Source organism: Podarcis erhardii, assembly GCF_964252035.2.
Source record: "Podarcis erhardii genome assembly, chromosome: Z".
NCBI lineage: Eukaryota > Metazoa > Chordata > Lepidosauria > Squamata > Lacertidae > Podarcis > Podarcis erhardii.
In genome coordinates, this window is record NC_138504.1 from 30,636,690 (window position 1) to 30,650,151 (window position 13,462).

Here is a 13,462-nt window from a genome sequence, read left to right on the forward strand (position 1 = left end):
CACCACATTTTTTTTTTATTTTCCAGTCAGTTATGATTCACCTTGGGAATAATATGTTGCAAAGGCCCTATTTTGTGTTCTGTTTCTGGTAAGATGACTTCAGCCCTGCACCCTGGTAATCAAATATAAAAGAAACTACTGCACCCATAAAATATTTTTAAGGGGCAAAACAGGTAAGAGACTGCAGGATTTAGTAAGAATGCACGTCGAGCCTGCTGGATCAGGCCACTGGCGCATCTAACCTGGTGTCCTGTTCTCAGGAGAGTGCAGAGTAATCACTTCCCAAGAGGGTCCTGTCCCTCCCATTGCTGCAGCCTCAGGTTCCAAGAGACCCCAAAGACCATGTCTGACCCTCTCTGCAGCATAAAACAGACTGCTCACCTGTGTTCGTCCCACCATCTCCCTGCTTGCAAAAGGGACACTTCCCCCCCTGTTCACTTACCGTATCGTCCACTCCAATTCTGGAAACTTCTACCTCCCGGCTCTGGGATTGTCTTTTGCTGACTACCCAAAGCTTAGGGTTGGGTCTCTCCCCTCTGTGTCTGGCAGAGAGTGTTATATATTAAGATTAACTGCAGTTCTCACACAGGGCCACCTGTATGCAAATGAAGGATTGAGAACTGTCGCTCACTGATTGGTTAGCTAGTTGGGAGTTGTTAGTGTTATAAGTTACTTAGTATTATATAAAGCAGCCAGCTAGGCTGCTGTGAGTGTATCTCCAGGAGCAGTTCTAACTGCTATAATAAAGAGCTGTGAATCTATCAGAGCTGTGTCCTTCGTCCATCTTTCCCACTATTTAACACTGGCAATGAGGATGGGATAGGATGAAACAAGACACAGCCAGAGCGGAACTGCTGAGCTAAACACTCAAGAGCTGAGATATCGCCGAGGCTAGCGTCCATTCCTCACCATTCAACTGGCACCGGGAAAACATGGCGTCGCTACTGCCTCTACCCCCGTATTCACCAGCAACCGAGTCCTGGCAGTCTTATATCGCTCGGTTCGAATGCTACCTTGAGGCAAACACTTTCACCAATTTGACAGACAATCGGAAGAGAGCTCTTTTCCTCACCGTCTGTGGCTCAGAAGTTTTCGAGACAGCTAGGGCTCTCGTGGCTCTGCTTGCGGTGCAGGGACCTTGGGACACACTTACTGAGAAATTCAAGGGACACTACGCACCCAAGGTGTCCAGAATCGCTGCCCGTCACACGGTCCATCATCGAATCCAAACTGAGGGGGAGACAATCAGTGAGTTCTTATCGGCCCTCAGGAAGGCTGCATACCACTGTGAATTCCGGGACTTGGACGATGCCCTGCTGGATCAAATCGTGTGCGGTGTGAGGGATGAGAAACTACAGCACCGTTTCCTCACCAAGTCTGATCTCACTCTCAAACAGGCCATCGAGGAAGCTCAAGCTACAGAGGCAGCGAAACATTCCACAACAGAGATCCGCAAGGCCGACAGCCCAACAATTCCAAAGAAGCCAACTTCAGTTCACCATGGAGAAATAAGCGAATTCGAGGGCTGCTCAGATGAGGAGGAGGATGTTTGCTGCATCAAGCAGAAATGTGGAAAGGTCAAATGGTGAACGACGGACCAGTCAGACTGCAGGTTGCGGTGGCAACCACCCTCGGTCCAAATGCGGTTTCAAGGACACCATCTGTCGCTGTTGTTTGCATAAGGGTCATATTACAATGGTTTGTTGCTCGTCTACTCCAGCAGATATGCTACCGGCACCAGGAAACAAAAAGGCAAGGTATGCTAACAAGGACTGCCATGCCGTCACCAACTGTTGTTGCTCAGCAGAGCTGACAGTTGGCCAGGCTGACGGGTCTGAACACCGAAAAATTTATGTCACCATGACTATTGAGGGCAAAACATGCAACATGGAAGTTGACACGGGCTCTGCCATGTCAATCGTCTCTTGGAGTACCATCAAAAGGTTGATTCCCAAATTATCTAAGAAACAACTGAACTCCACCTACCTGCATTTGAGGGATTATCAGGGAAATAACATTCCGGTTGTAGGTGTGGGCAAGTTCAAAGTGACCTTCAAGGACTTTTTGGGACCGCTGAAGTTAGTCATGGTAGATGGGAATCGGCCCAGCCTACTGGGACTGGACTGGCTTGTGTCCCCAGGGTTGGAAATCACAAGCATCCAAAGTGTTTTGCAATCAGAAATAGATGCCGTCGTCACAGAGTTTTCGGAAGAATTCAATGGAACCTTGGGACAGTATGTGGGGTTGCCCATATCCTTTAACCTCGATCCGCTAATCACACCCATCAGAGTCAAGCCTCGACGCGTACCATTTGCACCCAAGCCTAAGGTGGATGAACAACTAGACAAGCTGATTGCACAGGGGGTCCTGGAACCCGTAGACAAAGCTAAGTGGGAGACTCCCATCATGACGCCCTTCAAGCCTGACAGGTCAGTAAGCATCTGTGCTGGCTATAAGTGCACGATAAACAAGGCGCTCCAACAGCATGCGTACCCCGTCCCTGTCATCCAACACTTACTACACTCACTGGGAGAGTGCAAGGTTTTTGCAAAACTCGACCTTGCTCAGGAATACCAACAGCTGCCCGTAGATGATGCCACTGCCGAGGCACAGACAATCGTCACTCACCATGGGGCCTTCCGTTGTCGTTGGCTGCAGTTTGGAGTCAGCGTAGCACCAGGAATTTTCCAGAGCTTAATGGAGCGGCTCCTACAGGGTCTGCCTGGCGTTGTACCCTACTTCAATGATGTGCTCGTCTCAGTGGGAACAATACAACAGGTTTTTGATCAGCTGTGGGCTGTCCTGACCAGGTTCCAAGAAGCAGGTCTCAAAGTAAAGAGGGGGAAATGCCAGATTGCTGTACCACAAGTCGAGTTCCTGGGATACCTGGTTAACAGCTCTGGCATTCACCCCACGGAAGCAAAGGTCAAAGCTATATAACAGGTTCCTGAACCACAAAACAAGAAGGACTTGTAGGCCTTTTTAGGTCTATTGAACTTCTATAACATGTTCCTGCCACACAAAGCGACTGGTGCTGAGCCACTCCATCGGGCCCTGGCAGCTTGGCTACCTCTCCAGTGATACCTCGGCATTCTGGACCCGTATACATCCAGCCTACCTGAAGGATTGCGCAGTATTATGTACCTGTACTTCTAATCAAACCTGTGGCTAGCTTATATGGTATATGGTTGTAACAATTAAGGATTGGGGGGGGGGCTAACACTTCATCTAGGTGGGGGAGGGGTGTTATATATTAAGATTAACTGCAGTTCTCACTCAGGGCCACCAGTATGCAAATGAAGGATTGAGAACTGTCGCTCTCTGATTGGTTAGCTAGTTGGGAGTTGTTACTGTTATAAGTTACTTAGTATTATATAAAGCAGCCAGCTAGGCTGCAGTGTGTCAGACTCCAGGAGCAGTTCTAACTGCTGTAATAAAGAGCTGTGAATCTAACAGAGCTGTGTCCTTCGTCCATCTTTCCCACTATTTAACAGAGAGTCAGACTTGTTGGTTGCTTTCTTGAGGGTTTGATGACTCTGCCTTTTTTTCACAAGGGCACATTCCCAGGCGATTTCCTGGCCAGGAATAATGCTGTCTGCTTAAAAAAATCTAGCCACTTCACTGAATCCAGAGATTTTAGGGGAGTCTTGCTCTCCAACTTATAACAATACTTTTATTTCCACTACAGTTGCTTGTCAATATGGGGGAGACCCTGAGTGATAGTAGCTGAACAGGTCTGCACAACTTGCGTAACCCACCAAGCCGCACATCTACCAGCACTGTGCTATGGCTTTCTAGAGCAGGGGAGGAATCTAGTTTGCATTTCTACTTGAACCCCAAGTTCCACCACCCTGGTGCAAAAGACAGACACTAAATCCTTTTCAAGTGATCATTGCTTGCTTGCTTGCTTGCTTGCTTGCTTGCTTGCATTTTTAACCCACCTTTTTTTGTCCAAGGAGCTCAAGGCAGAGTTATTCCCCTCTTCATTTAATCTCAGCAACAGCCCCGAAGTAGGTTAGGCTGAGGGGCAGAGACTGGCCTCCAGGGTTACTCAGTGAACTTCATGGCTGAGTGGGGATTTGAACTTTGGCCTCTCCCAGGCCACAGGTCCCAGTCCAACACTCTAGCCACCACCTGGTGCTCTGTGGAAGGTTTAAACCTGGAAGGAACGATGCAGCCACAAGTCCACCACTGGCCTTTGCATGCTAAGACTTCATGCCTGAATCTAAGAAGACACCTGCACCAGACATTTCAAACACCATGATACCACTTTAAACAGTCATGGCTTCCCCCACAGAATCCTGGGAGATGGAGTGTGCTATGGATGCTGAGAGCTGTTAGGAGGCCCATATTCTCCTCCCAGGGTTATAATTCCCTGTGGAGAGGGATTGATTGATAAACCATTCTGGGGATTATAGTTCTGGGAGCAGAAAAGGGGGTTCTTTTGTCTTTAGCTACTTAGGCTTGAATGTGGGGAATCCCAGGTTCAAATCCCAGCTGGGAGGCTCACTGCTTCTCAATTATTCTTTTATTTTTTAAAAAAAGTTTATTCAAATTTATACAAATCAAAAATAGAAAAAAACAGTACCATAATATACCGTATTTTTCGCTCTATTAGATGCACCGGACGATAAGATGCACCTAGTTTTTAGGGGAGGAAAACAAGAAATAAGAAAGCAACACAAAACATCCTGAGCTAAGAGGGAGCGCTCTTCCATCTTCGCTCAGGAGGCTTTGCAGGGCTATCCCTGAAGCCAGGAGAGCAAGTGGGATCGGTGCGCACCGATCCCTCTTGCCCTCCTGGCTTCAGCGAAAGCAAGCCTACTGGCTTTCCTCCCGCAAGAGCCGCACACTCCCTTCTGGGATAGCCCCGTGAAGCTAGAACAGCTAGAGGGAGTGTTGTGCAGCACTCCCTCTAGGTGTTCTGGCTTCTGGGGTAGCCTGCGAAGCCTCCACAGGGGAGTGGGATGAAGGCTCCCTGCTCCCTTGCGGAGGCTTCGGGCGGTCAAGCCAGAAGCTAGAACAGCCAGCGGGATCACAGTGCAGTGATCCTGCTGGCTGTCCTGGCTTCTTGCTTGGCCGCGCGAAGCCTCCCCAGCCTGGGAGAGGCTGTGCACGGCTATCCCATAAGCTAAGACAGCCAGCGGGATCGATCCTGCTCACTGTCCTGGCTTCTTGTTTAGCCGCACGCAGCCTCCCCCGCCCAGAATAAAATTTAAAATATTGACTGATGTTAAAGAAAGAGGGGGGTTTGCCCTGCCAGACATGAAGTTGTACTATGAATCAGCAGCATTCTGCTGGTTGAAAGACTGGCTACTTCTTGAGAACACTGACATTTTGGATTTGGAAGGGTTTAACAATGCTTTTGGGTGGCATGCATATCTGTGGTACGACAAGGTTAAAGCTCATAGAGCATTCAAAAACCATATTGTCAGGAAAGCCGTGTTTAATGTCTGGACAAGATATAAAGACTTACTGGAAAGCAAGACCCCAAGGTGGTTATCACCTATGGAAGCTAAGGCTCTGAAAAGACTCAGTATGGAGGCCAAGTGGCCGAAATATTGGGAGATACTAGAACAAGAAGGAGATACATTGAAATTGCAGAGTTTTGAGAAACTAAAAGATAAAGTGCGAGATTGGCTACATTATTATCAAATTAGAGAGGCCTTTAATTTGGATAAAAAAATAGGCTTCCAGGTGGAAAAATCGAAATTAGAAACAGAATTGTTAGAACCTAAAACTAAGATACTTTCAAGAATGTATAACTTGCTGTTAAAATGGAACACTCAGGATGAAACGGTCAAATCAGCTATGATTAAGTGGGCGCAAGATATTGGTCATAACATCATGTTTGCTGACTGGTAACAGTTATGGAGCACTGGTGTGAAATTTGCGGCATGTAATGCCTTAAAAGAAAATATCATGAAAATGATGTACAGGTGGTACATGACCCCAGTCAAGCTTGCAAAAGTATATCATTTGCCTGATAACAAATGCTGGAAATGTAAAGAAACTGAGGGAACATTCTTTCACCTTTGGTGGACGTGCCCAAGGGTCAAGGCTTTCTGGGAAATGATCTATAATGAACTGAAAAAGGTATTTAAATATACCTTTCCTAAGAAACCAGAGGCCTTTCTTTTGGGCATTGTCGGCCAATTGGTGCTAAAGAAGGACAGAATATTTTTTATGTATGCAACAACAGTAGCAAGAATACTCATCACAAAGTATTGGAAGACACAAGATTTGCCCACCCTGGAAGAATGGCAGATGCAAGTGATAGACTATATGGAATTGGCAGAAATGACTGGCAGAATCCAAGACCTGGGAGAAGAGTCGGTGGAAGAGGACTGGAAGAAGTTCAAAGAATATCTCCAAAAACATTGTAAAATGTTTGAATGCTAAAATAATGTTGGATATAAAGATAATATGGCATCAGTGACATAGTTAAAAGGATTATGCAAAAATGTTTTAAAAGAAAAGGGTGAAAAGACCAGAGTAAAATTATGTCAAAATTAAACAAAATGATACAAGGGATTAAGTTATAAAGAACATGTAAAAATGGATTTAAAAGGAAAGGAAAAACTGGAGACATAATAGGTTGAAATGTATAATATTGAATAAGATTTGAAAGAGGGAAAGGAATTGCTGAATTTGATTGTGTAAAGGGGAACACAGAAAAGGGAGATGCGAGGAAGTCAGGAAAGAGGGTTATAAAGATAATAAGTAAAAAACTAGATTTTCTTTGTTTTTTGTTTTTTCTTACCTTTTCTATGTTTTTTATTGTACTTTTCTGTTTTGTTTGATTGTGCTGTTTTTTTATTGTCTTTCTCTTTTTCGTTTGATTGTGATGCTTGTTTTATTATACAAAATCTTAATAAATATCTTAAAAAAAAAAAAAAAGGAGAGGCTGCGCGCGGCTATGGCATAAGCCAAGAGAGCCAGCGGGATCAATCCCTGCTCGCTGTCCTGGCTTCTTGTTTAGCCGCACGCAGCCACTCACGGGCAAGAGGAGCCTAAGGCTGCCCCAAGAGCCATGCTCCCTTTAAAGAGAGCATGGAGAGTGTGTGCGGCTCTTGGGGGCTTTTCCCCGAGGAGGGCAGCCCTTCTCCCTCCTCGGGGAAAAGCCCCCAAAAGCAGCACACATGCTCCACGCGGCTCTTTAAAGGGAGAGCTGACCAGAGCCTCCTGCCTGCATTCGCTCCATAAGACGCACACACATTTCCCCTTACTTTTTAGGAGGGGAAAAGTGCGTCTTATAGAGCGAAAAATACGGTAAACTACACAAATGCACATTCCCAACTCGGATTAGAGACATATGTCCTGTCAGCTGATGCGGGAGTGCCAACTTGAATAAAATATTGGGGTGGCCCACGTAAGCCATGCCCCCCCATAACTGATCACATGACATGGCACATACACACCATTTGAATGACAATTGCCATCAACTTTGGGGTGGGACGGGCTGAAGATACCTTGGCACCTATGAGTTGGCTGCTATATGTTAATGTGCGTATATTGAAAAAAGAAGAAGCAAATCTTAATCTTCCTTTGGATCCTACTCTTAACTGAAAAATAAATTCCAGCTAACAGATGCCAAGAAAATATTGCATATGATTGTCATGGGCCTGATATTTTGATACTACTCAAAATTCCACAAGCATCTGAAATGTTAGCTAATGCGAATAGGCTTTGAAAGAGGATTCAGGAATTTTCATGAGAAGGCTGTCAGTGGCTGATAGCCGTAATGACCATGCTCTGGGTCCATGGTCAGAGTTAGTGATGCTTCTGAATGCCAATTGCTGAAAGCCACAGGAGTAGGCGAGTTGCTCTCATGCTCAGGTCCTGCTTCAGGTTTCCCTCTGGGGCATCCAGTTGGCCCCTGTGAGAACAAGATGCTGGACTAGGTGGGCCCCTCCTGGCCTGATCCAACAGGTTCTTCTGATGTTCTTATGCAATGATGCCAACAGTAACCAACTATTCACATATTAAAGAACAGATACAGTGGTACCTCAGGTTAAGAACTTAATTCGTTCTGGATGTCTGTTCTTAACCTGAAACTGTTCTTAACCTGAGACACCGCTTTAGCTAATGGGGCCTCCCGCTGCCGCCATGCCGCCACCGCACAATTTCTGTTCTCATCCTGAAGCAAAGTTCTTAATCCGAGATACTATTTCTAGGTTAGCGGAGTCTGTAACCTGAAGCGTCGGTAACCTGAAGCGCCTGTAACCCAAGGTACCACTGTACAATCATATAACAGATTTGAGCAAAACTGGTCAGGGTTCATTCAATTTACTGAGTGTTGCAAAATCAAACCAGATGCATGCATTGCCTCACAACTTAATTGCCTCTGCAAGGTCACTGTGACAATAATATCAAACCAAAGACCAGCCCAGGACAGTTTCCCATCTAAGGCAAAGGACATGATTGCATCCCCAACACATTCCAGGTCCAGATGCTGCCCAGGCAGGCAACTGAACCTTGCCCTGCACACTGGTAATGGGATCATTGCCTTCTTCCCTGGCACCTGAGAGCAGCAGGGTCGCTTATGGGGCACAGGGTTTACAGGGCACATGACAAATTTATTTCTGTCCTCTAATACCTTGCCATGACTCCCTGCCCCACAACATCTGACACTCTGCCTAATCTTAATTGTCTGTATATGTGAAGGAGGAAAGGAGGAGAAGGAAAGTTAACCCTGCACTCTCCACGCACCACCCAATGTGCCCATGCATGAAATGGTTTTTCTCAATCCGTTTTAGCCAGTGGTGAACTAGTGGCTAGAGTTTAAGACCAGGACTGTGAGACCAGGGTTTGAATCCCCCACTCAGCCATGGGACTCTCATGCTAACTTACCTCACAGGGCTGTTGCGAGGATGAAATGGGGACAAGGATAACTATGTATGCCAACTTTAGCTTCCTGGGGGGGGGGGGAGGTGGGATGCAAATGCAATACACCGATAAATACCATAAATAGTTGTCTCTGCAAATTCTGCTTGATCATTCTTCCTTCCTTTTTTTTTAATGCAAATTGATAATTTAGATTATGCCAGGGAGATTATTCTTTTCAACCACTAGAGGGTGCCCTACTACTACAGCCTTTGAGGAATAGATCCAGTTACAGATAGGTAGCCGTGTTGGTCTGTCATGGTCAAAACAAAATAAAAAAATTCCTTCCAGTAGCACCTTAAAGACCAACTGAGTTAGTTCTAGGTATGAGCTTTCGTGTGCATGCACACTTTCGTGTGCATGTATCTGAAGAAGTGTGCATGCACACGAAAGCTCATACCTAGAACTAACTCAGTTGGTCTTTAAGGTGCTACTGGAAGGAATTTTTTTATTTTGTTTTGAGGAATAGATGCCTGTGTGACTGGGAAATAGAGCTAGAGACAGATGTTCACCTCTAACTAAACAGGAGTTCGTTTTTTAAAAAAAGGTTTGCAACATAAAATACTTGTGAACAGAGGCAATTGCAAGGATGTCTATGCAACAGCAGTGCAATGTAGTAGAGATACAGCTTTTTAAAAAAATCAGTCAGCTAATTAAGAGAGAATGCACATATTAATCAGATAACAGTTTTTTTAAAAAATAAAAATAAAAAATTCTATTCAAGTTCTTATTGAATACTATAATTGTTAGGCACTAAGTCAGAAGAAAAAAGCAAGCAGTGGATAGGACATGATACAACGGCACAAGACTGTGCCGGTGTGGTGCTGTGGTTAGAGTGTTGGACTAGGTCCTGAGAGAGACTAAGGTTCAAATCTTCCCACTCAAGCCACAAAGCTCATTGAGTGTGACTTTGTGGGGCAGTCACTCTCAACATAAACTACCTCACACTCAAGTTAATTGCGCACAAGATGTGATTGCACTTCATTGCAATTGTACGGTGGTACCTCGGGTTACATACACTTCGGGTTACAGACTCCACTAACCCAGAAATAGTACCTCGGGTTAAGAACTTTGATTCAGGATGAGAACAGAAATCATGCGGCGGTAGTGGGAGGCCCCATTAGCTAAAGTGGTGCTTCAGGTTAAGAACAGTTTCAGGTTAAGAAAATACCTTCAGAACGAATTAAGTTCTTAACCCGAGGTACTATTGTAATTGGTATTTGTCAACTTGATATAAATTTCCTTGTATTATTCATATATAGTTGTTATAGTCATGTGTCTTTCAGCACTTTTTGTGGTTGTTCTGTATAGAATTGTGCCCTTAGACATGATTTTTTATCGGGACAGCAGAAGTTACATCTGGTTGGGATTGCTGCAATTCAGCAGTGCTATTGTGTGTCTCTGAGATCTTGCTCAGCTCTTGCAAAGTATCCTGTTTGGCTTGTGTCCACCCTGTCAGCCTCCAAGGCCCATAAGCAGTAAATTCAAACTCACTTTCAGAAAGAGGATATTCATGTCAACCAGTTTACTTCCTCTTTCCTCAGCTGGAAAAAAAAGAATCTTACAGATTTGTAAACAAAGGAGTTTTGTCTGAAGTTCTACCTTGGCAGATGGTTCCAAGTGCTTACAATTGCAGGCAAGACATAACAGTCAAAACATTGGCATGAAAAGCTGTTAGGTTTTGGATAATTATTTTGTGGTTACAATAACCATGCATACAGTGCTTTTAGGAATAGGAAATAAGCATGAATGGGAAGACTACTGAACTGAGACAACCCATACGGTATATTTTATTCCAGAGAATTCTTAGTGCTAAGCCAGTGGTTCCCAAACTTTTTTGGGCCTCTGCCCCCTTGGTTCTATAAATTCATCCCCAGTTTCTGTCCCCTGTTCCCCCCCAGATTACCAGATTATGAAAAGCATTCTTCAGAATGGCACTTTGAACAACCTACTAAGGAAGGCAATAACACAATAAAATTGAAAATAGTAACAATTCATTTCACATTTATTCAAAATTCAATATTTTTGTTGTTGTTTAATTACCATATTTTTCCGTGTATGACACCCCCATGTATTAGACGCCCCCTATTTTTGGGGACTCCGAATTAAGAAAACACCCCTCAGCACTACAGGTGTAAAAGACGAGCCCCAATTTTAAACCTGATTTTTTGGTTAAAAAAACCCCAGTCTTATAAATAGAAAAATACAGTAAAGCAACAAAATTTATGATCTTGATCCTGTGATACCAACTTTTCAAAATCTGATAGTCACCTGAGATGTTCTGAGTGCAAAACAAGGGCTCTGCCCATTGCAAGCACAGTCCAGAACATGCAGCTATTTTTCTTCTTAGTGTGTTGTACTCTGGCGTAGTGAATTAACTTTAACAACACCCAGACTCATCTCCACCCTTCATCCCTTAGACTGGGAAAAATCCTGTGTAGGCCTATGTTGGGAGTCCTGACAGGGAGCTGTATTAAGTTCAGTTGCCAAGCAGCATTGTGCAGCCTGGATTCAACGGTGTTTGATGCAAGCGGTAATCTCTTTTTAGTCTATTGTTATTGCAACTGTTTGGAGTCTTAAATTATCATTGTTAATTTTTCTGGTTGATAATTTATTGTTTTATCTTTTTTATGAAATGTTTTGAGAGCCCCCCCCCCCTTTTTACAGTTAACTAGTTATCGGTGCAGATGGTGCAGATGGTGACAGCAGTCACGAAATTAAAAGATGCCTGCTTCTTGGGAGAAAGGCGATAGCAAACCTAGACAGCATCTTAAAAAGCAGAGACATCACCTTGCCAACAAAGGTCCGTATAGTTAAAGCCATGGTTTTCCCAGTAGTGATGTATGGAAGTGAGAGCTGGACCATAAAGAAGGCTGATCGTCAAAGAATTGATGCTTTTGAATTATGGTGCTGGAGGAGACTCTTGTGAGTCCCATAGACAGCAAGAAGATCAAACCTATCCATTCTTAAGGAAATCGGCCCTGAGTGCTCACTGGAAGGACAGATCCTGAAGCTGAGACTCCAATACTTTGGCCACCTCATGAGAAGAGAAGACTCCCTGGAAAAGACCCTGATGTTGGGAAAGATGGAGGGCACAAGGAGAAGGGGTGGACAGAGGACGAGATGGTTGGACAGTGTTCTCGAAGCTACCAGCATGAGTCTGACCAACCTGCGGGAGGCAGTGGAAGACAGGAGTGCCTGGCGTGCTCTGGTCCATGGGGTCACAAAGAGTCGGACAGGACTAAACGACTAAACAACAACAACAAGTTATCGGTATTTAGATTTTATGAAACAAAACAAAACAAATAAAAACAATAAAGAGTTGACAGTCAACATTTCTGCCTTCAATAAATGCCTCCCTCTTAAGGGAGTTCTTTATTTTAACTTCAAAGTTTCTTGGGTTTCCCACCTTCTTGGTTGGATCAACCTGTATGTAACCTATAGCAAAAAGGGAGGGAAAGGTTATCAACATTTTATTTTGGTTGCTTGTTTTGTTGTTAAAATAAAACCGGGGGTAGAGTGGGTGGGATACTTGCTATTGTGTATATTTCCACACAGAACAGTGGGGTAGGGAAATGACTTTAGCTGATTTTGAAGCTGCAATAATTGCAGGGAATAGTGAACTGAGATGGGCCAACAGAACCAACAGAACTGAGTTACAGATAGGTAGCCGTGTTGGTCTGCCATAGTCAAAACAAAACAAATTCCTTCCAGTAGCACCTTAAAGACCAACTAAGTCAGTTCTTGGTATGAGCTTTCGTGTGCATGCACACGAAAGCTCATACCAAGAACTGACTTAGTTGGTCTTTAAGGTGCTACTGGAAGGAATTTGTTTTGTTTCAACAGAACTGAGTTTTGCAGAGCCTGAGTGAAGCAAACAGTCTGTAATCTCCAAAACTTCTCATTTTATAATGCACACTGGTTCCCAATGCCAGGGACATACAAAGTGTGTCTCCAGCGGAAACAGCAAGGAAGATGGGCCAGATATCTGAGGCCATCTGCAGCAGCCCAGAGTTAAAAGCCTCCAAGCAGAGAAAACATTTCTGCCCAACCAAAGCCCAACTGAAACAATTGGTGAATGGACCAGCTGTTGATGGAGGGTTTTGTCTTTTTGCAGATAAAATTGCTTGCTATGCTTAAGAATAGGATTCTTGTGGGAACTGGTTCAAAAGCAAAGCAAGATAAGTTTTTAATGGAGGAGGATTAACTCTAGAAAAAGCTTTCAGGCATCAGCTAAAGCTCATAATTGCACCCAAATAGCACATGAAAGCGCATTGCTGGGGCTCAGGACCTGCGCATGATAAAAACAAAGAGCCAAAGTGGCTATGCTCTGCCTCCACACTTGGAGGCTGTAATGCTCCTGAGTATTAGTGGTTGGAGGGATGCGGGTGGCGCTGTGGGTTAAACCACAGAGCCTAGGACTTGCCGATCAGAAGGTTGGCGGTTTGAATCCCCGTGACGGGGTGAGCTCCCGTTGCTCGGCCCCTGCTCCTGCCAACCTAGCAGTTTGAAAGCATGTCAAAGTGCAAGTAGATAAATAGGTACCTCCGGCGGGAAGGTAAACAGCGTTTCCGTG